Source organism: Podarcis muralis, chromosome 14 (assembly GCF_964188315.1).
Source record: "Podarcis muralis chromosome 14, rPodMur119.hap1.1, whole genome shotgun sequence".
In the NCBI taxonomy this organism is placed as follows: Eukaryota; Metazoa; Chordata; class Lepidosauria; order Squamata; family Lacertidae; genus Podarcis; species Podarcis muralis.
The window spans coordinates 48,226,557-48,252,746 of record NC_135668.1 but is presented as its reverse complement, the minus strand read 5'-3'; the positions used below and the strand labels follow the sequence as shown (position 1 = coordinate 48,252,746).

Here is a 26,190-nt window from a genome sequence, read left to right as displayed (position 1 = left end):
CAACCTGTGTTCTTCCCAATGCCAGGGTGAGGCCCCATGGTGCCCTGAGATTCTCCCATCATAGCAAACCACTTTTAGGAGATCCACCATAACCTGATGACTAGCTTGAGGAAATACCACAAAAACCTGATGGGTACAGCAGACAGTTCTGACTTCACAAGTCTGTTGCTGATTCACGCAGTGTGGAAAGGCCACCTTTCTGCTTTTTCCTTTCTGCTAATGCAACCAGAAGGCCGGTCCACTTTCCCTCAGACCTTGTGGGGGACCAGACTATATTTGGGGGGGGGGGTGAACAATGCTGATCCCCGGACCACCCACGGGCCGGATTTAGAAGGTGATTGGGCTGGATCCGGGCCTTAGTTTGCCTACCCATGGTATTAATCAACTACTTCATCATTCATAGAAAATATTAAGTCTGAGCACTTAAAACAGGTCCATGTGGAGCAACGGGGAGCAGGGACCTGGTCCTCTTTTGAAGTTCCATCTTGCTTTCTCACACTGGTTGCTAAGCAACTTGGCACTTACACACACACACAGGAATCAGCTGCTCTCAGGAGAAATCCTTACATAGTTCACTCAAAGAGTTTCATGTTCGTTAAGCCACCCAGTTCAATAAACAACACATTTTCTCCCTCTCTCTCGTCTCACAGCAACCTTTGCGCTAAATTAATATGCCAATGGCTCCTTCCAGTGATGGATCCCCCACAAACTAGAGGAGAGGAAGATTTGACTTGCAGGAAGGGGGGGGGGAATATATAGTGCAAAGTAAATAATCAAGATAATGAAAAATATAACATTGAGCATGCTTATACGATCATAGAATTGCAGAGTTGGAATTGCAGAGTATTTATGCCCTGCTCAGAGTAGACCTGCATAAATGAATGGATGTGACTAAGGGGGAAGAGCAACGTCCCACTGTCCAGCCCCACTCTCTGCAAAGGCCATCCCTCAGGGCAACTCAGTCCTGCAGCCAGGCCTGAACCCAGACAGACACGAATAAGAACAATTAATTTCAACAGGCCTACCCTGAGTAAAATTCAGTTGACTGCCACCCTAACTTGGGGCTCATCTACACTTCCATTTTGTGCCATGCCTAGAAAGCGTGGGTCCAAGCAGTTCTGCACTTGTCCTGAGCTTTCTAGACGTGGGACCATGTGGTTCTGCCACTGTTTCCCCCAGGAAACCCGCTGTTTACCACTGAATCGAAAGAAGCACCCATCTGCGGGAAAACCAATTTGTTCTGATTCAGCGCTAAACAGCGGGTTTCCCTGGGGGGAAGCAGCAGCACAAGCAGAAGTGTGGACAAACCTTGATAGCACAGATCATGGATAGACAAACTAAGGCACGGGGGCCGGATCAGGCCCAATCACCTTCTAAATCCAGCCTGTAGACGGTCCGGGAATCAGCATGTTTTTACATGAGTAGAATGTGTGCTTTTATTTAAAATGGTTCAAGGTCAGGTTTCCCAAGCAGACGTGTGGACGAGACCTTAGGTTCATTGATTTCAGTGGGTCTACTCTAACATAGTTGGATGCAACCCTATATCACTGCCATCTTGATTATGTAGTTTATAAACTGAACCCAACCCACCTACATACACTTCCTGCCTCTAGTTCAGCATTTCCCAAACTTGGGTCTCCAGCTGTTTTGGGACTACAACTCCCATCATCCCTAGCTGGCAAGACTAGTGGTCAGGGATAATGGGAATTGTAGTCCAAATCAGGTGGAGACCCAAGTTTGGAAAACGCTGCTCTAGTGGATGGGAGTTCATCATTGCAGGGATTAGTCAATGGGGTGACCTTGGCTACCAACACCAACTTGGCTATTCTCCCTTTGTTGCAGCTGCTCAAAGCCTTTCTCCATCCTGAGCATGCAAATTCGCCCCATCCAGTGTCAGAATCTCCATTCTGCAGAGCGGTGTGACAATAAATATGGGAAAGGCGAATTTATCGGTGGTTTCCAAGCAGGAAAACAAAGCCAAATTCAAGAGTCATGGTTGCAGTTCCTTGATTAAAACTTTAATTAGAGCCACCAGCTTATTCACAGTTTGCATCAGAGGTTTTAAAAGAATTTACTCTGCGCCCCTTTCCGTGTAAATAGGCTAAATACTCTTCAGAAATCAAATAAAATGGAGAAGGGGAGGTGGGTGGTGGGGAGAAAAATATTAAAAAGTTATTCCATGGGGGAATTGGCAAGTTGATGTTGACTGGAAAGGGAGAAAGGGCGTTTATGGCGCAAGCAATACTCAAGGTGGCATTTGGCAATGTCCGTTTAGCTGTTAGCAAAGATGAAGCGTTTTAATAAGAGCTGAGGCTGAAATAGCTTTCTTCTACTGTGAGCAGAGGGCGGGTAAGCCAGTCACCTCCTGCTGATAGACATTCTCCTGCTGACAAATCTAGCAACAACAGCATCCCTGAGAAGTTCAGAAGAAGAGGAGGATCTCAGGTGGCCCCCCAGATGTTGTCCCCCCAAGAGGAAATGCTTTGTCTCTGGGGATGAACAAATCTGTCAATTTCAATTTATCTCAGTTTACCTTCCCCCCTAGATTTACATTCAATTTCCCCTGAATCATTTTTTTTGCATGCACTTTTTAAATAAAATAAATGCAAAATCAAACAGAACAATCACATAAAACAGGTGAAATAACCAAGTGATTATAACAAGCCTATAGAAATAAAACCACCATTAACACAGAGGTCTTTTCCAGGTGGGTGAGCTGCATTTTCAGCAAACCTTTGTTTTTGAAGCTCTGTAAAAGGTAAAGGTAAAGGGACCCCTGACCATTAGGTCCAGTCGTGACTGACTCTGGGGTTGTGGCGCTCATCTCGCTTTATTGGCCGAGGGAGCTGGCATACAGCTTCCGGGTCATGTGGCCAGCACGGAACCAGAGCAGTGCACGGAAACGCCGTTTACCTTCCCGCCGGAGCAGTACCTATTTATCTACTTGCACTTTGACGGGCTTTCAAACTGCTAGGTTGGCAGGAGCAGGGACTGAGCAACGGGAGCTCACCCCGTCGCAGGGATTCGAACTGCCGACCTTCTGATCGGCAAGCCCTAGGCTCTGTGGTTTAACCCACAGCGCCACCCGCGTCCCTTGACTCATTCCTATTTCATTGTATCATCCACAGTCATTTATAGGCTGTTTGGTGGTGGGAGATTGGTTATATTCTGCATGCACATCTCCCCCCCTCCCCCCAAAAAAGTCTTCCTGGATATCCATCACTGAACTTCAGTGCTAAATTTGTCCTAATATACACATATGTTTGGTGTGCAATTCTCCTTCCAGATGCAAACATTTTTCCAAAGCATTATCCCCTATTACAACACATTTTGGTCTGTTATTTTCACAAATAGATGCATTTTAGGCACACTTCCCCCTAATGCACACATTTCTGCACAAATTATTTGGCTGGAGAACTGCATTGCAAAGTTCAGAAAACCACAATTTTTGAAGGGTGGCTGGGTTTCAGTTTGCCGAATTGTTTCCAAAAGTTTCAAATTAGATAGGCCCACACTAGAATCCTAACCAAATTTCTCCCGCATCCCTAGTCCCCCCACCCTAAAAGAGAGGGAACAGATTTACAGATGATCTGCACATGTCAATTTACTTATTTCATTGCAAGTGTAGAAGCGATTACTCCACAGAAATGCAACATGTTTCCATAAAGCAGGGAAGGTTGTGATCGGGCTACCTGTGTACCTGCTCAATCTAGTGTCCAGGTGAAACATCATGAGAACAGCTTCAAGGTCCTTCCTGCTTGGTCCTTAAATTGGACATGGCCTAGACAGCACTCCAAATAGAGGACTGTACAGTAGGACACATGGTCACTCTAGGAGGAATGGACCACCTGTCAAGGGTCCCCACTTATTTTGGAAATTGCAGATTGGATGGATTTGTCTTGAAATGCACACTGAATCGATTTTCTCCACCACCACTACCTGCAATTCAATTCTAATTTCATGGATGGCTATGTCCTACCTTCACTGCTGGAGGCAGTGTGCCTCATAATACCAGTTGCTGGGAATCACATTTGGGGAGAGCGCTATTGTGGCCAAGGGATGCAGGTGGCGCTGTGGGTTAAACCACAGAGCCTAGGACTTGCTGATCAGAAGGTCGGTGGTTTGAATCCCCGCAATGGGGTGAGCTCCCGTTGCTCAGTCCCTGCTCCTGCCAACCTAGCAGTTTGAAAGCACGTCAAAGTGCAAGTAGATAAATAGGTACCGCTCTGGCGGGAAGGTTCGCCAGAAGCTGTTTAGTCATGCTGGCCACATGACCCGGAAGCTGTACGTCGGCTCCCTCGGCCAATAAAGTGAGATGAGCGCCGCAACCCCAGAGTCGGCCACGACTGGACCTAATGGTCAGGGGTCCCTTTACTTTTACCTTCCTATTGTGCCGAGATCATGCTTTTGGGCTTCCCACAGGCATCCAATTGGCCACTCTGAGAAGTGGATGCTTGGCCTGGTCTAGCAGGGCTCTCCATCTGTTTTTACGGTGCTAGGACACAAGGGAGAGCCTTTCCTGACCATTTCAGTGAATATTGTGCCATTCGCTGAGACTCTCAAGGAAAAGCAGCACATTTGCTGTTCCCTGGTCTTGAACGAAAACTCACATCAAATCTCAAATAAGTGAGATGACATTGCCCTTTTCTAATGTCACATTTATCCGAGAAGAGTGAGAAGGGAATTCTCACTGGTGGGCTCGTAAGTTCAGAATAGCTCAAGAACCAGTTTCTGCGGTGTAACATGAGAGTCTTTTTGCCATGAACTCTGGAAATGCCTTTCCAAAAGCCCCCTGGGGATCTAGCTCGGCCAGAGCTGAGGAGGTATTTTTTTTGGGGGGGGGGAATTACCAGACACAAATGTTCTGGAAGCTCATGGTTTTACAACCCTAAAAAGGTAAAGGACCCCTGACAGTTAAATCCAGTCACGAACAACTCTGGGGTTGCAGCGTTCATCTCACTTTACTGGCTGAGGGAGCTGACATTCGTCCACAGACAGTTTTTCCGGGTCTTGTGGCCAGCGTGTCTAAGCTGCTTCTGGTGAAACCAGAGCAGCGCACGCAAACACCATTTACCTTCCCGCCAGAGCGGTACCTATTTATCTACTTTCACGTGCGTGCTTTCAAACTGCTAGGTTGGCAGGAGCTGGGACAGAGCAACGGGAGCTCACCCCATCACAGGGATTCGAACCCCTGACTTTCCGATTGGCAAGCCCAAGAGAAGAAGAAGAAGTTAGTCCGCTTAAGGAGTTTCAAAGCAGGTAACATTCTCCTTTCCCTTCCTCCCCCACAACAAACACTCTGTGAGGTGAGTGAGGCTGAGAGACTTCAGAGAAGTGTGACTAGCCCAAGGTCACCCAGCAGCTGCATGTGGAGGAGTGGGGAGGTGAACCCGGTTCACCAGATTACGAGCCCACGACTCTTAACCACTACACCACGCTGGCTCAGTGGTTTAGACCACAGCGCTACCCGCGTCCCTTTTATAGCCCTTATGGAGCTTAATCCAAGACCGAGGTTGTTTATAATCACCACTAGAAGAAGATGTCCATGTGAAAACTGATTGAGAAGACCATCGTTGACTCAGGAACCAGGTTTCCAGAATGGGTTGCTTCACAGCCCATGAAAATATTGCTCCCTGGAGCTGCAAAGCAAGCCATGGAAAAAGTAAATTCACCTTAACACCATGCTCCTCGAAGCAAGGCAAATAAGGTTTGGATGCCTGGAGAATGCTCTTCAGTCCTGGAACAGTCAAGTTAACTTGGGAGGGTTACAAGTGGGCCCTTGAGATGACTGGAAACAGACCCCCTGTCCTGCTCACAAAACCAGACATTCCACCTTATTTGTGCCGTGTGAGTGTTCAAGATTTGGATGCTCATAGAAAGCTCAGCTGCCAAATCTTTTCAGGCCTATCCGAGCGAGCTGTCTGCAAACGTGCTGGAGAGATGAGCATACCATCAAACTTTTTCCAACCCTAAACGGGGATGCGCATCTTCTGGCATGCTCTCCTGGATGAGTCAAGTGACCTATGTCTCACTTTGCCCCACACAAAACACTTCTTGTTTTTTAAGCGAGAGCGTGCGAGTACGCGTGAGAGATCGGCACCCAAAATGGCTGCCAAGGTCTCGTGTGAAAAATAGGATGTGATTCGACAAATCCAGGGAGTAGAAGGCTACTGATAGCTACTAGCCACAATGGCCATGCTCTGATTCCATGGGAGGGGAGAGTCCTCCTTGTGAGTTTCCCTCACCAGTGTGGTGTAGTGGTTAAGAGCGGTGGACTTGTAATCTGGTGAACTGGGTTTGATTCCCTGCTCCTCCACATGCAGCTGCTGGGTGACCTTGGGCCAGTCACACGTCTCTGAAGTCTCTCAGCCCCACTCACCTCACAGAGTGTTTGTTGTGGGGGAGGAAGGGAAAGGAGCATGTTAGCTGCTTTGAGACTCCTTAGGGTAGTGATGAAGCAGGATATCAAATCCAAACTCCTCCTCTTCTTCTTCTTAAGGTGGCCACTGTGAGAGCAGAACATTGGACTAGGTGATGGTGGTGTTGGTGGTGATGGGCTGGTGGCCTGATCCAGTAGGTTCTTCTTATGTTTTTAGAGAGAAAACATGATCTAGGACTTTCTGTGTCTCGTGGAAATATTAACTGAACTATTACAGTATGGATTGAAGGAGATTACCAACCGGTGGCTTCCATTTTGCACACAAGTAGGATCATGAGCTTGCTCCATGTTAATAGGCGTGCACATCATAGAAGACATGTTAGGTTAGGCAGAGAGACAGTGTGGCATAGTGGTTAGAGTGTAGGGCTAGGACTCTGGAGGGCAGTGTTCAAACTGCAGTTGCCCAAGGAACTCCTTGGGTGGCCTTGGGCCAGTCATGGTCTCTCAGCCTACTTCACAGGGTGGCTGTTGGGATTAAATGAGGAAGGGGAGAACCATATACACCCCCTTGAGCTTCTTGGAGAAAAAAGGTGGGGTGTAAATGCAATACAGTACATGCAATAAATCAGTGGTGACCAAACTTGGCCCTCCAGCTGTTTTGGGACTACAATCCCCATCATCTCTGACCACTGGTCTTGTTAGCTAGGGATGATGGGAATTGAAGTCCAAAAACAGCTGGAGGGCCATGTTTGGCCACCACTGCAATCAATCAATCAATCAATCAATCAATCAACGCTTCTCAGAATTTTGTGATGCAGTTCTCCAGTAAAACAATATGTGAAAAAAATGCACACGCTAAGGTTAAGCATGCATAAAAAGGAACGTAGTGAAAGGAACATATTAAATAACTTGGAAAAAGGACTTGTGTAAAATTGTGTGCAGCAAAATTGCATGCCAAAAAAGATGTCTGATAGGAGACACATGCACTATACTGCTGGTGAAATTTCACAATAACCGCTGCTGATGCCGAAACTTGAGATTGCATAGTGGAGAAACCAGGGGGGGAAGTGCAACTGACCATTTTGTCTATCCTTACAGATTGCGACCACTCTTAGGGGAGGGCAAAAGTTAATAATAAAAATAATAATAAATCATCGTTTTGGAAACAAGAAAACAATCCAGCACATTTGCTCTCTTGTCTTGGGCCTTCAAGATAAATGAAGTTCATGCTGTACTCGGCTGCATATTTCCAGCGTGCGGCTGTCACAACATCGCAAAACCACCTCCTTTGCTTGGCTGCCTGGCCTTCTTGGGCCTGTCAATTGCAAGGAGAGAAGTTTACCTTTCTGCTAGCACCGTCAACTTGGCATGGCTAAGGGAGAGAGATTAAACGCCGCCTCTGAGCAGACGCCGCTGGGGTGGAGAGAGGACGGTCTGATCTGCATTGCTCCATGCTGATTTTACAGCATGCGTGGCTGGTAGAACAGCCACCCTTTGACTCCTAGTAAAATTAGCACGTTGATATGGAAAGCACTGAAGGAGAATGAGCTCTCAAGGCCCACTGTTTCAAGTCCTGGCTATGCTATTTGCTTGTTCCTCCCATCCATTGAGAAAAGGAATGCATTTTCCATGCAAAAGTGACTAGGCAGCAGTATTAAGAGGCCTGGGCAGCAGTATTGAACGCACGCCTGGGAGAAAGCATATCAGTCAGGACCATAAATGGTTGAGATCTTTGGAAAGGGCAAGGTTGACCCCACAGGATCAACAGCTGATGCACCCAGTCTCAATAACAGGGAGAAGATCAGAATATTGCAGTATTCACTCATCCAAAGTTGCATTGGTGGTGCTAAACTTGTAATGTTGGCTGTGCACACCATCAAAGGAGGAGGCGCTTCCTCTCTAGTGTCAATCATTAACAGAAGCCAACAAGGCAGGAATCTGCCTTATACCAAGGCCACATCTATACCATGTGTTTCAAGCACTATTGTTCCACTTTGAACACACATGGCTTCCCTCAAGGAATGCTGGGAAGTGAAGTTTGTTAAAGGTGCTGAGTGTTGTTAGGAGGCCCCGTTCAACTACAATTCCCAGCATTCCCTGGTAACAGGGATTGGTTGTTGAACCACTTTGGAAACTGGACAACTCCTCGAAAGATTCCATCAACGGTGTCTCCGGATAATTTTACACATCACTTGGGAAGACAGGCGAACTAATGCCAGTGTACTGGAAGAAGCAAAGATCACCAGTGTTGAAGCAATGATTCTTCAACATCAACTGCGTTGGACTGGTAATGTTGTGCGGATGCCTGATTGTCGTCTTCCAAAGCAACTACTCTATTCCGAACTTAAAAATGGAAAGCGTAATGCTGGTGGTCAACAAAAGAGGTTTAAAGACTGTCTCAAGGCAAATCTAAAAAAAGTAGTATAAACACCAACAATTGGGAAACACTGGCCTTCAAGCGCTCCAGTTGGAGAACAGCCTTTACCAAAGGTGTCATGGGCTTTGAAGACACTCGAACTCAGGACGCAAGGGAGAAACGTGCTAAGAGGAAGGCGCGCTTGGCAAATTCACACCGTGGTCAACTCCCACCTGGAAACCAATGTCCCCACTGTGGAGGCTTTTCCAGTTTGACCTTGCAGAGAAAACATTTGCTCAGTTTAGGAATCAAAATGGTTCCAGGTTGGCCTTCCTGTGCTGATCTATGTATGTGCTTTGGTTGGTACACTTATGAACATTACCATAAAATTCCTATCACAGTGCAGGAAACCTTTGGTCCTCCAGATGTTGTGCAGAACAAGTCCCAGCAGCAACAGCAATCATGGCCAATGACCAGGACTGATGGGAGCTGTAGTTCAGCAACATCTGGAGGTCCAAAGGCTCATTCACACCTGTTCTCAACTGAATGGTTACCCCAATGAATACATGTCAAAACATTGCACCTTAAGCAGGTAAATACAATGCAGGTCTGCAATTTTCCTTGTTCCAACAAACTACAAGTCATTTCTGGGGGGGGGGGGGAATTGAGGGGAAATTGCATTTGGGTGCAGTGGCGAGGAAGCAGAGTTCTCAAAAACTTTTGACACGTCCTGTGTCTCCTCAGAGGCTAAAAATATCCCTGGTATTTACAGCAGAGTAGCCTGCCTGGTTGAGGGGGGAAAAAGAGAAAGTGTTTTAAAAGTGAAATTGGCTGGATTCCTTGCTAAATTGCCATTGCTATTCCTCTGTTGAGAGACGTCCTCTTCTCTCAAACATTGTGCCGTCTAAATTGGATGTTGAAGGCAAAAATGTGGGGGCGTGAAGTCACTGGGAAGAGTTCTCCCTGGAGAAATCTCCCCCGTGCTTAAGGATTCATATATTCTTTGTCTCAGTCATTTGGTATAGCAAACTGTGGGCATTTTTTTTAAATGGTCACGGAGCGGCTCTGTCAGGCGGAAAACTCTTCTGGGCTCCAGCTCGCAGGCTGTTGACAAAGAAAAGTGCCAGAGACTGAGGGAAATGATTAAGTGAAGGGAAAGATCTCTTAGGCTGCAAAGCCTTAACACACTGACTAGGGAGCATCCCCCATGGACTATAGTGGGACTTACTTCCAAGTAGGCATGCTTAGGGTTGGCCTGTCTGATCTTTTATTTAAAAATGGCTCACATCTGTGCTATCATGTCCTTCCCTGTTCGCAATAGTATCACAGTAACACAGAATTTGCAGAGCTGGAAGGGACCCTAAGGGCCATCTGTTCCACTGCCCCAGCAATGCGGGAAACACAGCTAAATAATTCCTGAGAGTTGGCCATCCAAACACTGTCTAAAAGCACCCTGTGATGGATGCTCATCCAGGTTCCCTATGCAATAGATGCAGCTCTCTTTGGAAATGTAAAGAATGGGAAGGAAGTAATAGTGCCACTGTATTCTGCTCTGGTCAGACCTCACCTGGAGTACTGTGTCCAGTTCTGGGCACCACAGTTCAAGAAGGACACTGACAAACTGGAACGTGTCCAGAGGAGGGCAACCAACATGGTCAAAGGCCTGGAAACGATGCCTTATGAGGAACGCCTAAGGGAGCTAGGCATGTTTAGCCTGGAGAAGAGGAGGTTAAGGGGTGATATGATAGCCATGTTCAAATATATAAAAGGATGTCATATAGAGGAGGGAGAAAGCTTGTTTTCTGCTGCTCCAGAGAAGTGGACACGGAGCAATGGATCCAAACTACAAGAAAGAAGATTCCACCTAAACATTAGGAAGAACTTCCTGACAGTAAGAGCTGTTCGACAGTGGAATTTGCCGCCAAGGAGTGTGGTGGAGTCTCCTTCTTTGGAGGTCTTTAAGCAGAGGCTTGACAACCATATGTCAGGAGTGCTCTGATGGTGTTTCCTGCTTGGCAGGGGGTTGGACTCGATGGCCCTTGTGGTCTCTTCCAACTCTATGATTCTATGATGCTATGATTCTATGAAGGTATCTTCTTCCACATGTGGTGGACTTGCAAAGAGCTAAAGGCTTTCTGGGATATGGTATATAATGAGTTTAAGAAAGTGTTTAAAAATACTTTTGTTAAAAGAACCAGAAGCCTTTCTATTGGGTATAGTGGGTGAAGGGAAGATAAAAGACTGTTTATGTATGTAACAACTGTGGTAAGGATTCTTTTAGCCCCAAAATGGAAACAACAAGAAGTACCAACGAAAGAAGAGTGGCAGATGAAGATGATGGGCTTTGCAGAACTGGCGAAGTTGACAGGAAAAATCCGAAACCAGCAAGATCAAGTATTCCAAAAAGACTGGAGTAAATTCATACAATGTCTGAAAGATCAGTGTGAGCAATTAACATCACTAGCAGGGTTGTCTGAAGACTTGTAATGAGAAATTTTCTATCTTTCTATATTTATTTAAATTTTTGAGATATTCTGAAATGAATGTAATTAGAATTGGAAAATGTATAAATCACAATGATATACAGTGGTACTTCAGGTTACATATGCTTCAGGTTACAGACTCTGCTAACCCAAAAATAGTACCTCGGGTTAAGAACTTTGCTTCAGGATGAGAACAGAAATTGTCTGGTGGCGGTACGGCAGCAGCGGGAGGCCCCATTAGCTAAAGTGGTGCTTCAGGTTAAGAACAGTTTCAGATTAAGAACGGACCTCCGGAACGAATTATGTACTTAACCCGAGGTACCACTGTAAAGGTTAATTTTGAAAGCCATGAGGTGGGAGTGAAGGAAGTTGTTAGGCTCTAAGAGCCAAGGTGGTATAGTGGATAAAGATGATGTGAATGTATAATATTAAATGGAAAATAAATAAAAATTATATTTAAAAAAATGATGGAGCTCTCCCATCCAGATTATCAAAGCACGGGAAAGCACTGGATTTAGGGAGCAGAAAGGGTGGAACAGCAGTTGTTGAAGGCATGGGCAAGAGGGAAACAGGCATGAAGGGTTTGCAGTCGACACTTAGTCAAGGTGTGGCTGGGTCCAAATTCTGGCAGTGGGACACCTCTGCTCAATCCTAGACCCTGCCACTCACACCAGTCCGATACCAAGGGGTTTTGGATTTGGTCTGGCAGTGGGGCACCTTTGTCCAATACTACTCTCCTACTCTCTTCCCCAGCCTAACATTAAGGGGTTTTGGTTGATCTGTTACTCATAGATAAGAATGAAGAGGACTGCAGCTTTGCAGAAATCACTCAGCATCACAGCAGTGTAAACTAGACTTCTGTTCTGCCACGGGCATCTCTCCAGCCGGCTTTCTGCTTCTTCCAGTTTTGTCTTTTACTACTGGTTTAGATTCCCTCTCCCTGCTACTTTATAGCTCCAAACTCACAAAATTAATGGCCCTCAAACTTTTATTTAACTGTCAGCATACAGTGGTTGTCAACCCACAATGCCTGATCTTTTAAATTTCTATTTTATAGGGTCTGCTTCTTTTCTTTCTGCCTTTGAGGGATATCTGATGTTGAAAGCTTTATTGCCAGGGCAAAGCAAAGGGGTTCACTCTCATTTGAAGGGTTCCCCTCCACTGGTGACACTTCAGAGCCCTATGAGCTCTAGGACAATGTGAGAAGAGCTCAGCCAGGCGAGTTCAAGCTGATCAGGGAATGGGACGGCTGCTGGCTTGATGGTCAGATAAGACCCTGAGAAAGCTCAAAAGTGAAAACTGGGCATTTCTTGCTCCAAGAAGAGCAAGTCTTCTTGCTCTTTCTACTTGTTCTAATTTGGAATTACAAGCTGGAAACTGGAGTACCAGCAAGGAGAAGAGAATTGTGTGCTTTCCATGGGCATCTGGCTGGGCACCGCGAGAGTAGGATGATGGACCAGATGGGCCGCAGGCCTTATCTAGCAGGTTCCTCCTATGTTATGTTCTTAGATGGATGCTGAGGAAAGGCCTACTTGAACAGCTTTTAAAGCTTTTAGTAGAACTTGTGGAGGGCAAATGCTGTCAATGGCCATTAGTCATGATGTCTATGTATCAGAAACTTCTACATGCCTCTGAAGACTACTTCTTGGGGAGCATCAGTAAGATAAAGTCGATGTGCTCATGTCTTGTTTGTGGGCTTCCAAGAAGCATCTGGTTGGCCACCATAAGAAGAGGATGCTGGACTAGGGAGGTCTTGGCCTGATTCATCAGGGTCCTCTTGATGTTAAGTGGGTTCTTCTCAAGATACTTATTGTTGGTGAGATCTTCTCACAACTCCCATGCATGTCACTAGTCAACTTACTTGGGAATAGTAAAAAAAAATCAATTCTGATAGAGAAGCACGTATGCTCTTATTTAGAGTGGTAGAAAACATAAAGCCAGGAGTCCACTCAACTGCTCAGAAGAAATACACCTTCTTCCGCCTCCTACGAATGCAAGCATGCTTGGGTGATTGACAAGCTCCCTGGGCAATTTTTGTTGAAGTTTAAAAAAAAAATCAAAATCAATCATTTTAAGGGAAATTGAATAAATGAAATGACTTCCATTTAAGCATATTAGGTTACGCAGCTATGGATTTCTTACTCTTATGAATGGTTATTGTCCCTGCCCTCCTCCAAAGTACACATTTCTGAGTTATGGCATGACTCATATTTTAAAGTAAGCATGGAAAGGCAGAGATCTGAGAAACTCTGGATGAAGGAGGGGTGAAAGAATATTCCACTGCACTCGATACTAATGCTTCTGAACACATGAAAGTGGAGATCTGGAGAAAGGGTGTTTCAAATTCTCCTACCATTTTGGCTGATGATTCTCACCCTGCACACAAACCTTCCCGATTCCAAAATCCTGAATGCAGTGTGGTTTTTTGGATGTAGCATGTTGGGACCAAGAAAGGGGAATAAACTCATCTACTTCTCAAACTGAAACACAGCCAGCTTTCGGAACGGGTCCTTCCCTGAATTTTGTAATGCAGTTCTCCAGCCAAACAGCGCTTACAAAAACGCACACAAGGCACAAATTAGGGGGAAACTCCATGCTAAAATATAGATCAGGGGAGCTTGCTTGCAAAAATGTGCATCTGTTAGTCAAAACTGCAGACAAATGTGCTCATTTGGAGAAATTGTTGTTATTATTTATTAAATTTCTATACCGCCCTTCATCTGAGGATCGCAAGGTGGTTTACAATATAAAAACACAAAACTGCGCAGTGGTATTTATTTATTTATCTATTTATTTATTTACCACCCATCTGACTGGGTAGCCCCAACAACTGTGGGCAGCTTCCAACATATTAAAAATATTAAACACAGTTAAACATCAAACATTAAAAGTTTGCTTTGTAACAAACAAAAACAATACTACCCAAACAGTATTCTTCTTCTTCTTCACACTGACAATCTGGTGAATTTTCATGAGGGTACACACACAAAATCACACGAGTGTGGATTGCTGCAGCAATGTGGAGAACTGAATTTAAGCCTGGAAAAATGAGAAACCAGAATGGACAGATTCATGGATCTCTAGCTGTGACAAACAAGACAGGCTCCGCTTCTTCCTTTATTCAATGGGCCCAAGGCAAACAAGCATGAATGGTAGGAATCCAACAGAGTTTTTGTACCTTCTGCTTTGTGGATAAAGGGGCAGTTTACCTACTCTGCAAAATCACAGGGTTCAGCTCACCCTGAACGTCAAGGTTGCAGCGGGATAGTGAGGGAAAGGAGGAACTTTAAATTTGTCTCTGCTCTTTTAAAAGGAAACACCAGAGAGAGAGAGAGAGAGAGAGAGAGAGAGAGAGAGAGAGAGGTGGGCATGCCCGGGAATTTGCTTAATCTACATTCCAGCCAGGCAAAAACACTCTAAGAGCATATGGCCTGTGAAAAGCAGAGTAGCTTGGGGAGGGGCCCAGGGACCAAAGAGAGAGCCATGGGGGCCACATTTGGCCCATGGGCCTGTAGAAACCCAACCACGCTGTAGGGCAGCATGGGGGACCTTTCATCCTCCAGATGAGGCTGAACTACATCTTAAACTTCCTCCATAGCTTCCCTCTGAAGCAAGGTGGCCCAAGATCAGAAGACAGAACTGGCATGGGCTTGTGACTCAGGTGTGTGGGACTTTTGGAATGCCAGATGTTACTGGACAACAGCTTCCATCCAGCCCAGATAGCATAGCCATTGGCCAGGGTTGTTTTTCATCAACACCTGGAGGGCCAAGTGTTCCTCACACTTGTGAGACAGCTCGCTGGGTTGCTACTGCCCCGTCCCTAACCCTTCACCCAGTTTCTTTTGAATCAGAAGCTGGCAAACCAGAGACACCCTCCCCAAAACAGGAGCTAATAGCAGCCGCCGCCCGCGAGGCTGCGAGAAGTCACAGCGGGGCAGAAGTCCAGAGTAGATGCAGCCAGGAAGTCAATTTGGCCTTTAACATGATTAGCCCGCTTTCGGATCGATAGGCTCTGAACAAAGAGAGAGCCCTGTAAAAGGACTCGGGGAATGAACTTGTCAATGTCGCTCCTGGAAGAAATAAAGATTCCATTGGTTGCAGCCCATCCTTATGGACTTTTCTTTATTACACGGAGCACCGTGGACGCACGATGCTCGGTGATTTAATGCGCTATGCAAAGTTTGAGCCATGCATTTTTATGAACGAGAACGGGGGAGGGGGGAGAGGCAGGGGCAGGCAAACTGCTCTCGCGCAGCCTGCCTTATTTTCTCTGATTAAAGTCTCCAAGTGCGTTGGGAGACCTAAACAATGAGTGATTAGCATGCAGAATAATAAAGCTCCAATTTATACGTCTCGGAGGATTGTGCCCAACAAATGTCAATTACACCACTGCGTGGCGTGTGTGTTCGCATGCATTTATTTCGCATCCTGCGCTGGATCGACCTCCCTCCCCACAAGGATTTGCCATCCAGGAGAGGAAATGAAAGGCAATGGAAGAGGCCGGCGGCAAAGCAGGGACAGAGACGTGGCGAGCCTTCCTCTCTTTAACAGCACAGTGAACGACTGCGTGAAAAGAGACCAGGGAAACAAAACCGTACAGATCAAAGGGGCCAGTGTGGTTTGATTAGATTCCATAGAAAGGAAAACAAGAGATGTATGAATAATGAACGGGAACAAAATGGAGGGAATAGATCCACATTTTTAAGAATGTATGAGCCATAACATTGGATTAGGGTTGTCAGGTCAGGAGCCCTTAGATTTCAGGGCCCAAATCTGAGACCTAGGAGTGACCTCTGGTGATGTCTAAAGGCAGGCCCTGGAGATGGAGGTTAATTGGGAGAGGGGAGAGGAGGAAAGCAGACCTCCCAGAGTGTATATGCTATAATTTGCAGCCAGCTCATTCTGGGGAAGAAACCCGCAAGCTGCTTGCACAGTCCCCTTAACATTTTCTTTTGTTATTATAAATGCCCTCTTGCCCACCTGGAGATTCAAGCTCTTCCCCTCCTGACACCTAGAGGGGGGCAGGCAAACTTGGAGACTTCATGTCGGACTTGGAGGTCTGGCAACCCTGCGAGTGGGGTGGGCACTGCTGTGCTCAGGTCCTGCTCACAGGCTTCCCATGCACATCTGATTGGCCACTGGGAGAACGTGAAGTTGGACTCGACGGGCATTTGACCTGATCCAATATGCTCGTCTTATGTTTCTATGTGGTTATCCGCCTCTAGAATGGGGCTATGCTTAGTAGGTTCATTCGCTGTCGCTTTTAGGCCAACCGTTTCTGCTTTGTTAGTTGTGATCACGTTAAATAATAATAATAATAATAATAATAATAATAATAATAATAATAATAATAATTTATTTATGTCCTGCCCTCCCCAGCCGAAGCCGGGCTCAGAGCGGCTAACAATAAAAGTAACACAGCATTCTAAAATCAATTCATTCTAAAATCAATTCAAAATCAAATTAATGGCAACCATTGGGCTAGAGTTCTGTGAGGATTACCAAAGGAGGGGGTCAGACTGTGCCTTGGCCAAAGGCCTGGTGGAACAGCTCTGTCTTGCAGGCCCTGCGGAAAGATGTCAAGTCCTGCAGGGCCCTAGTTTCTTGTGACAGAGCGTTCCATCAGATTGGGGCCACAGCCGAAAAAGCCCTGGCTCTGGTTAAGGCCACCCTAACCTCTCTGTTTTTGTTTGAAAAACACCTCCAAGGTGTTTTGGTTTGGTTTGATGTAAGGTCCTCCGTGGGACATACCAGGAGAGGTGGTCCCGTAGGTACGAGGGTCCTAGGCCGTATAGGACTTTAAAGGTTAAAACCAGCACCTTAAACCTGATCCTGTACTCCGCCGGGAGCCAGTGCAGCTGCTATAGCACCGGGTGAATCTGATCCCGTGGTGAGGACCCCATAAGGAGTCTCGCCACGGCATTCTGCACCCACTGGAGTTTCTGGGTCAGTCTCAAGGGCAGCCCCATGTAGAGTGAATTACACATAGAGTGAGATTCTTAATGTTTGCATTTATAATCTGTCAACCACTTTGGGCGACTCCTCTGGGAGAGGGAAAAGTGGAGCATCCATTTAAATACCGTATTTTTCGCTCTATAACACGTACCTGACCATAACACGCACATCGTTTTTAGAGGAGGAAAACAAGGGAAAAAATTCTGAATGAAACAGTGGATGTATCATTTTTGTGCTTCATGCTGTGGCCACAGACATGTGATCTGATGGTGAATTTGGGGTAGCTCAATGCAAAGATCCTGAGGATCCATGTGGATCCATGCTTTTTAACCACATTTTTGCACCATTGCAGCCCCAGGCAACAGTGGGTGTGTGATTTTTGGGGGGCAGGCTGCTATGTGATCTGATGGTGAATTTGGGGTGGCCCAATGCAAAGATCCTGAGGATCCATGTGGATCCATGCTTTTTAACCACATTTTTGCACCATTGCAGCCCCAGGCAACAGTGGGTGTGTGATTTTTGGGGGGCAGGCTGCTATGTGATCTGATGGTGAATTTGGGGTGGCCCAATGCAAAGATCCTGAGGATCCATGTGGATCCATGCTTTGTAACTACATTTTAAGTGGGGAGTGAAGGAAAAACACAGAAGGGACAAGAGAGCGGTGTGCAGAGAAGCAGCTGGCTAAGAAAGCAGGAGAGGGATTTTACGGGAGGGAAGAAAGAAAGGCAAAAGTTTCCACAAACCGAAGCCAGCTTTCTCTCTCCTCCTGCATGTTTTCTGGCTGCCTGCGAGGAGCACGGAGAGGAATTAGAAGGAAAGACCTCTGCTTTCCCCTCTGCTTGCCTGGACGGGAGGGGATTTGCCTGCTCTTTGTTCCGTTTGAGCAAACACAGCAACGAAACAGAGGAGGGTGGGCAGTAAGACCCTGAGGCAGAATGCAGGAAAGCAACCACTTCCTCTTTTCAGGTTTCCCCCTCGGACACAACGCACGATTGATTTTTGCTGATTTTTGTTCCTGCGCTCCCCTAATCGGCTCCAGGGACCCCCCCCCCCACATTCGCTCCATAACACGCACAGACATTTCCCCTTCCTTTTTAGGAGAAAAAATCTGCGTGTAATAGAGAGAAAAATACGGTAAATATATAAACCCTATATTAGGGGTTAAAAGGAGACAAAAGAACGTTTCGTGAGTTATACAGAAGACGTCAATTTGGTTCGGAGGATGGCACCAAAATGGAATATTTAGAAAGCACACCAGGAAGGATTTGCAAAGTCCTGTTTGGTTAGGACACTCTTGCATCGTGGCCAGGCAAAGAGACTTCTCATTGCTCTCAGACCCAACAGACATGCCTCGTAGGAATTCATCTCCCTGCATAGATTCCGCTTCTACATTAGCTAGGCAAGAGCAGTTCTCCCCCACTCGCCGCCACCCTGATACAATCTACCACACAGTAATAAGAGAGGTGCCAGACGGATTGACTAACGGAGGTTCCCTGTCTAGCCGGACAGTCTTGCAGAGACATCATCAAACCCAGATCCAAAGGCTTCGCGGAACCATTATCACATTTCCAGACATCATACCCTTTCTCTGTCTCTCAGCCATTTTCACTTTGCTTTTGTCTTTGGAAAGGCATATCATGTTCCTCTTAGAAAACACACCAGGGCTTGTAGAGAACTCCCTCCCCACTCCACCCCCTTCCTCCTCGCTTGTTATTCTTTGTGTCTGAAACACTTACAAGAAGCTTTCTAGGGAAGGCAGGATAAAGCTAAAGAAGCATACCAGATTCTGGTAAAGTGTGTGTGTGTGTGTTCCCTACTTTGCAAATGACAGTCCCCTGTTTCCAGTCTTAAATTCAGCTCTCCACATTTTCACATCAGCTTACAAATGTGTTTATTTTTAAATAAAGAAAAGTCTTCGTGAAAATTCACCGGCGTTTTAGTGTGAATTTCTGCATGCTGTTTTGCAAAGCCTGTTTCCCCAATCACAATGGATTTTTATAAGTTTGTTTCATTAAAATATTCATTTACATCCACACTTCATCCTAGTATCTGCACGCTCCTTCCCCGAAGAACTGCATTGAAAAATTCAGAGACATGCAAATTTCAAGGGATCTCTGTGTTTTGGTTCATGCAGTGTTTCAGAAAATGGAAATTACAAAAGTTCACCTTTGAATGCGAACGGAATTGAATTTCTCCCCCACCCCAAGCTCTCTGGTCCAAGATGGGTTGAAAAGTAAAGAATCCTCCAATGGGATAGTGTTAGGGGGGCTGGAAGTCTCACAGCAGTTTCTGGCAAGATCTTGTTAGAGTTCCATGAGATCTCGTGAGATCTTAACAGAGGTAGCCACTGCATGACCCTAATGGCACCAGGTGTGGGTGGGGTTCCTATGGGGGGGTTCTGCCCCGTGAGATTCTGCTGCTTGAGGTGGTTGTTTCAGTCCACCTCATGTGCTGGCTGGCCCATAGCTGTCAACCACCCCCTTTTTTTTGCGGAAAATTCCCTTATTCCAGTGCCGTTTCCCGCTGCTTCCCGCTGCTATCCCGGATTGTTAGATATCCCGTAGACTGTCCCCAGGACAGGTGAGGCTGCTGATCCCTTATTTTTGAGGCTCCCCGGGACAGGTGAGGCTGCGGATCCCTTATTTTTGAGGCTGCGGATCCCTTATTTTCAAATCTGAAAGTTGACAGCTATGAGCCAGCCCTGGCTGAGATTCTCAGGACAAAGCTCACACGCAGGGCTTCTGGTGGGCTGGTTCACGGGGAGACCTGCCTCACTGACATGTCCCATTTTCTATGCTTTGTTGCTGGTGCCGCCGTTTCCAGCAGAAAGCTGTGAATGACTTCACAGACCATTGCAAGTCCATCAATGGTATTGATTAAGCTGTAAGGTTAACTGTCAGTGGTAAAAGGCAGCGCAGAGAGCCAATATCATTTTAAGAGGCTGGTAAAGCAGTTCCTTGCCCATTGTCCCTTGCTAAGGTTACCTGTCAGTTTTGACAGCCCACAAGGTGCAGGTGATGTCGAGTGCTCAGATTCAGAGTTTGCATAGGCCAGCCTTTCTCAAGCTGTGGGTCCCCAGATGTGGTTGAACTACAACTCCCATCACCCCTAGCTAGCAAGGCCAGAGCTGGAGGAACGTGTAGCTACGCTCCAAAGAATTAGAGAGCTGGAACTCTTCTTGGAAGCAACAGAGCACACCGACTCCACCAAGGAAGAGACAGGGGACTCCCCTGAGAAGGTGGCTAGTTCACCAACACAGGAGCCAGATATATGGAGAAACGTGACTCAAAGAAGTAGGAGGCCCAGGGTTCGCTCTGATTGTTTAGAAATACGCAATCGCTTTGAGGTCCTTTCCCCTAGCATGGAAGACGAAGAGCAGACTCCATTTGAGGATCTCTCCCTCATTACAGTCGATCAGGTATATGAAGACGAGGAGCAAAGGCAGTCCTCTGGGAATGTCCAGGCGACCTTGGAACCGACAGCTCACAGAAGAACCCCGACCAGACCTAAGAGGAGGCGTGTAGTGGTGATAGGGGATTCCCTACTGAGGGGAACAGAAGCAGTGATCTGTGGGCCTGACAAGATGTCTCGGGAAGTGTGCTGTCTCCCCGGGGCTAAGATCCAAGATGTAACTGAACGACTGCAAGGAATCATAAAGCCCACTGACAAATACCCCTTCCTCTTGGTTCATGTGGGAACCAATGACACTGCAAGCAATAGCCTCCAGAAGATCAAAAGAGATTACGAGGCTCTGGGCAGGAAATTGAAGCAATTAAATGCACAAATTGTCATCTCATCTGTCCTCCCAGTTGAACGACGTGGCCCAGGGAGAGAGGGAAAAATAGTGGAAGTGAACAACTGGCTTCGCAAATGGTGCAAACAGGAACGGTTTGGATTCTTAGATCACGGAATGCAGTTTCTTGAAGATGGACTTCTGGCAAGCGATGGGCTGCACCTCACAACGGTTGGGAGGAATGTTTTTGCAAAAAATCTCAGAAACCTCATCAGGAGGGCTTTAAACTGACTAATGTGGGGGAGGGAGACAGTGCTCCTGAAGGTAGGAGTCTATCAATTGATGAAGATGATCATCCAAATGTCATAGACCGAATGGAGCAAAGAGCATGCAGACCTAGTGGTGGGAGGAGAAAATCCTTAAATAAGAGACACGGGGGAATGATTAATGGACTTCAATGTCTGTACACTAATGCGCAAAGCATGGGAAATAAACAAGATGAGCTTGAGCTCCTGGTACAGCAAACTAAATATGACATAATAGGAATCACTGAAACCTGGTGGGATAAATCCCACGATTGGAATGTAATAATGGAGGGATACAATCTATTTCAAAGAAACAGACCAGACAAGAAAGGAGGAGGAGTGGCGTTATATGTCAGGGATGTGTATACCTGTGAAGAGATCCAAGATTTAGAACCTCAAAGCCAAAGTGAGAGCATTTGGGTCAAAATTAAGGGAGAGAAGAATAACAGTGACCTCATTGTGGGAGTTTACTATAGATCCCCAAGCCAAACGGAGGACATAGATGATGCCTTCCTGGAACAGATGGCCAAGCATGCAAAAGGAAGGGAGATAGTAGTAATGGGGGACTTCAATTACCCGGATATTTGTTGGATGTCAAACTCAGCCAAGAGCATAAGGTCAAACAGATTCCTCACTGCCCTTGCAGACAACTTCATTGTCCAGAAAGTGGGAGAAGCAACAAGAGGAACAGCCATTTTAGATCTGGTCCTAACCAATGTTGATGACCTGGTTAGTGGGGTAGAAGTGGAAGGATCATTAGGCACGAGTGATCATGCTCTTCTGAAGTTTACTATACAGCGGAAAGGAGCAGCCAAGCATACTAGGTCTCAATTTCTCGACTTTAAGAAAGCCGACTTCATAAAGCTTAGGGAAGTGCTGGGTGAGATCCCATGGACAGTAATACTAAAAGGAAAGGGAGTTCAAGATGGCTGGGAGGTTGTTAAGAGGGAGATAGTAAAAGCACAACTTCAGGCAATACCAATGAGACGGAAACATGGAAGGTGCCTAAAGAAGCCAGGGTGGCTATCTAAAGAACTTTTAACTGAGTTAAGATTAAAAAAGGATGTGTACAAAAAATGGAAAAGGGGGGAAACCACCAAAGAGGAATTCAAACAAATAGCCAGCACGTGTAGACACAAAGTCAGAAAAGCTAAAGCACAAAATGAACTCAGGCTTGCTAGAGAGGTTAAAAGCAACAAAAAAGGCTTTTATGGGTATGTTCGTAGCAAAAGGAAGAACAAAGAAACCGTGGGGTCACTCAGAGGAGAAGATGGTGAAATGCAAACAGGGGACACAGAAAGGGCTGAACTCCTCAATGCCTTCTTTGCCTCAGTCTTCTCCGATAAAGAAAACAATGCCCGACCTGAAGAATTTGGAGGAAATGATTCAGCAGAGGAAACACAGCCCAGAATAACTAAGGAGATAGTACAAGAATACTTGGCTAGTCTAGATGTATTCAAGTCTCCAGGGCCAGATGAACTGCATCCAAGAGTATTAAAAGAAGATGGCAGATGTGATTTCAGAACCACTGGCAGTCATCTTTGAGAATTCCTGGAGAACAGGCGAAGTCCCGGCAGACTGGAGGAGGGCAAATGTTGTCCCTATTTTCAAAAAGGGGAAAAGAGAGGACCCAAATAATTACCGCCCAGTCAGTCTGACATCAATACCAGGGAAGATTCTGGAGCAGATCATTAAGCAAACAGTCTGTGAGCACCTAGAAAGGAATGCTGTGATCACCAATAGTCAGCATGGATTTCTGAAAAATAAGTCATGTCAGACTAACCTGATCTCGTTTTTTGACAGAATTACAAGCCTGGTAGATGAAGGGAACGCAGTGGATGTAGTCTACCTTGATTTCAGCAAGGCATTTGACAAGGTGCCCCATGATATTCTTGTAAAGAAGCTGGTAAAATGCGGTCTTGACTATGCTACCACTCAGTGGATTTGTAACTGGCTGACTGACCGAACCCAAAGGGTGCTCATCAATGGTTCCTCTTCATCCTGGAGAAGAGTGACTAGTGGGGTGCCACAGGGTTCTGTCTTGGGCCCGGTCTTATTCAACATCTTTATCAACGACTTGGATGATGGACTCAAGGGCATCCTGATCAAATTTGCAGATGACACCAAACTGGGAGGGGTGGCTAACACCCCAGAGGACAGGATCACACTTCAAAACGACCTTGACAGATTAGAGAACTGGGCCAAAACAAACAAGATGAATTTTAACAGGGAGAAATGTAAAGTATTGTACTTGGGCAAAAAAAATGAGAGGCACAAATACAAGATGGGTGACACCTGGCTTGAGAGCAGTACATGTGAAAAGGATCTAGGAGTCTTGGTTGACCACAAACTTGACATGAGCCAACAGTGTGACGCGGCAGCTAAAAAAGCCAATGCAATTCTGGGCCTCATCAATAGGAGTATAGCATCTAGATCAAGGGAAGTAATAGTGCCACTGTATTCTGCTCTGGTCAGACCTCACCTGGAGTACTGTGTCCAGTTCTGGGCACCACAGTTCAAGAAGGACACTGACAAACTGGAACGTGTCCAGAGGAGGGCAACCAAAATGGTCAAAGGCCTGGAAATGATGCTTTATGAGGAACGGCTAAGGGAGCTGGGCATGTTTAGCCTGGAGAAGAGGAGGTTAAGGGGTGATATGATAGCCATGTTCAAATATATAAAAGGATGTCACATAGAGGAGGGAGAAAGGCTGTTTTCTGCTGCTCCAGAGAAGCGGACACGGAGCAATGGATCCAAACTACAAGAAAGAAGATTCCACCTAAACATTAGGAAGAACTTCCTGACAGTAAGAGCTGTTCGACAGTGGAATTTGCTGCCAAGGAGTGTGGTGGAGTCTCCTTCTTTGGAGGTCTTTAAGCAGAGGCTTGACAACCATATGTCAGGAGTGCTCTGATGGTGTTTCCTGCTTGGCAGGGGGTTGGACTCGATGGCCCTTGTGGTCTCTTCCAACTCTATGATTCTATGATTCTATGATTCTATGATTCTATGATTCTATGAAATAAACACCTCAACAGCCACAGGCCAGGGTAAAAAGTCCAGCATCCTATTCACCTTGCCAACAAAGGTCCGTATAGTTAAAGCTATGGTTTTCCCAGTAGTGATGTATGGAAGTGAGAGCTGGACCATAAAGAAGGCTGATCGCCGAAGAATTGATGCTTTTGAATTATGGTGCTGGAGGAGACTCTTGAGAGTCCCATGGGCTGCAAGAAGATCCAACCTCTCCATTCTGAAGGAAATCAGCCCTGAGTGCTCACTGGAAGGACAGATCGTGAAGCTGAGGCTCCAATACTTTGGCCACCTCATGAGAAGAGAAGACTCCCTGGAAAAGACCCTGATGCTGGGAAAGATGGAGGGCACAAGGAGAAGGGGATGACAGAGGACGAGATGGTTGGACAGTGTTCTCGAAGCTACCAGCATGAGTTTGACCAAACTGCGGGAGGCAGTGGAAGACAGGAGTGCCTGGCGTGCTCTGGTCCATGGGGTCACGAAGAGTCGGACACGACTAAACGACTAAATAACAACAATATCCTGTTCTCACCAAATGCCTGTGAGTTTGCGCTTTACAAAACCATCCACTAGAACCATCCACATGGAGGTTTGGAAATGGTTCAGACGTCTTAGGGGTTGACCTCAGATCTCATTTATTGTGGAGAATTCAAGGTGGATTGGGAGCAGAAGAGAGTTGACAGGAGGAGGGATGGGAGAGAAATTGGATTCCGTTCGCACTGAAGGGTGAAGCTACCTAAGCCCTCTTTCCGAAACAATACGCAGAGTGAAACACTGTGAAATTTGCAGTTCTCCAGCCAAGTAATGTGTAAATAAAAACATTGGCTGTGTGAAAGCATGCGTAAAAGTGTATACAGTTGTGAGCGGGGGGGGGGGGGCGGCGAGGCTCTGCTCCCTTGCTTGCCAACACCTTGCCAGTTCCACCTGGATTTGCTCTGCCCTGAAGACTTAATCAGGAATGGATTTTAATTAATGTACATGCACACACACACACACACACACACACACACACACACACACCATTGTAGACAACTACTTAGGAGCAGACCCAATTAATTTAATAGCCTATGTTTGTCATATCCATTGACTTCAGTGGGTCTCCTCTGAGTAGGACTGTCAATGGATGCAACCCACAGTTGGCGTCTGCTTTTAACTCAAGGAGACATTTCCCCTCCAGTTCTATTAAGATTCCCAACCCCCTTAATATCGTTTGATTCTTCACTGGGCACTAGATTCACCTCTGAACATGTGCAGAGTGACTTTAATGCCCTCTGCTAAGTAAGGAAGAGGCAGTGGTGGGAGAGCATTGCAGGTCAACCTTTGCAACAGGAGCTTTGATGCTGGAAGCCATGTACCGTATTTTTTGCTCTATAAGACGCACCAGACCACAAGACGCACCTAGTTTTTGGAGGAGGAAAACAAGAAAAAGAATATTCTGAATCTCAGAAGCCAGAACAGCAAGAGGGATAGCTGTGCAGTGAAAGCAGCAATCCCTCTTGCTGTTCTGGCTTCTGGGATAGCTGCGCAGCCTGCATTCGCTCCATAAGACGCACACACATTTCCCCTTACTTCTTAGGAGGGAAAAGGTGAGTCTTATAGAGCAAAAAATATGGTATATCCCCACCCTCTGCAAAGCAGTCCCAAGTGAGCTTTGAAATAATAGCATTTCTCTCTCCTCTCAATCCCTTCCTCCTCCCTAGTCTGGGAGAAGATCACTCAGCTGCATAACAGAGCTTTCCAGAGGTTAGCTTATTTATGAAATGAGATTTATGCTCCAGTTCAAGCTCAGGTGATGCAAGCAGCAGCGGGGGAACTCTAACCAATGCCGCACTCGCTGGAAATAAATAAAATGTGGAGACTGGGAGATGTAGCAATCAAACAGAGTCTTTCTGGGAGAAGTTGATAAACCTTTTCAGCCCAAGGGCCACATTCCCTTGTGGGAAACCATCAAG

At 46.2% G+C, this 26,190-nt stretch overlaps 1 protein-coding gene across 3 annotated transcripts in view; it reads right to left on the bottom strand.

Moving 5' to 3' along the window:
- CACNA1H (calcium voltage-gated channel subunit alpha1 H) overlaps positions 1–26,190 on the bottom strand; it is a 370,065-nt gene that overhangs the window by 288,384 nt on the left and 55,491 nt on the right. The gene's annotated exons all lie outside the window — the stretch shown is intronic.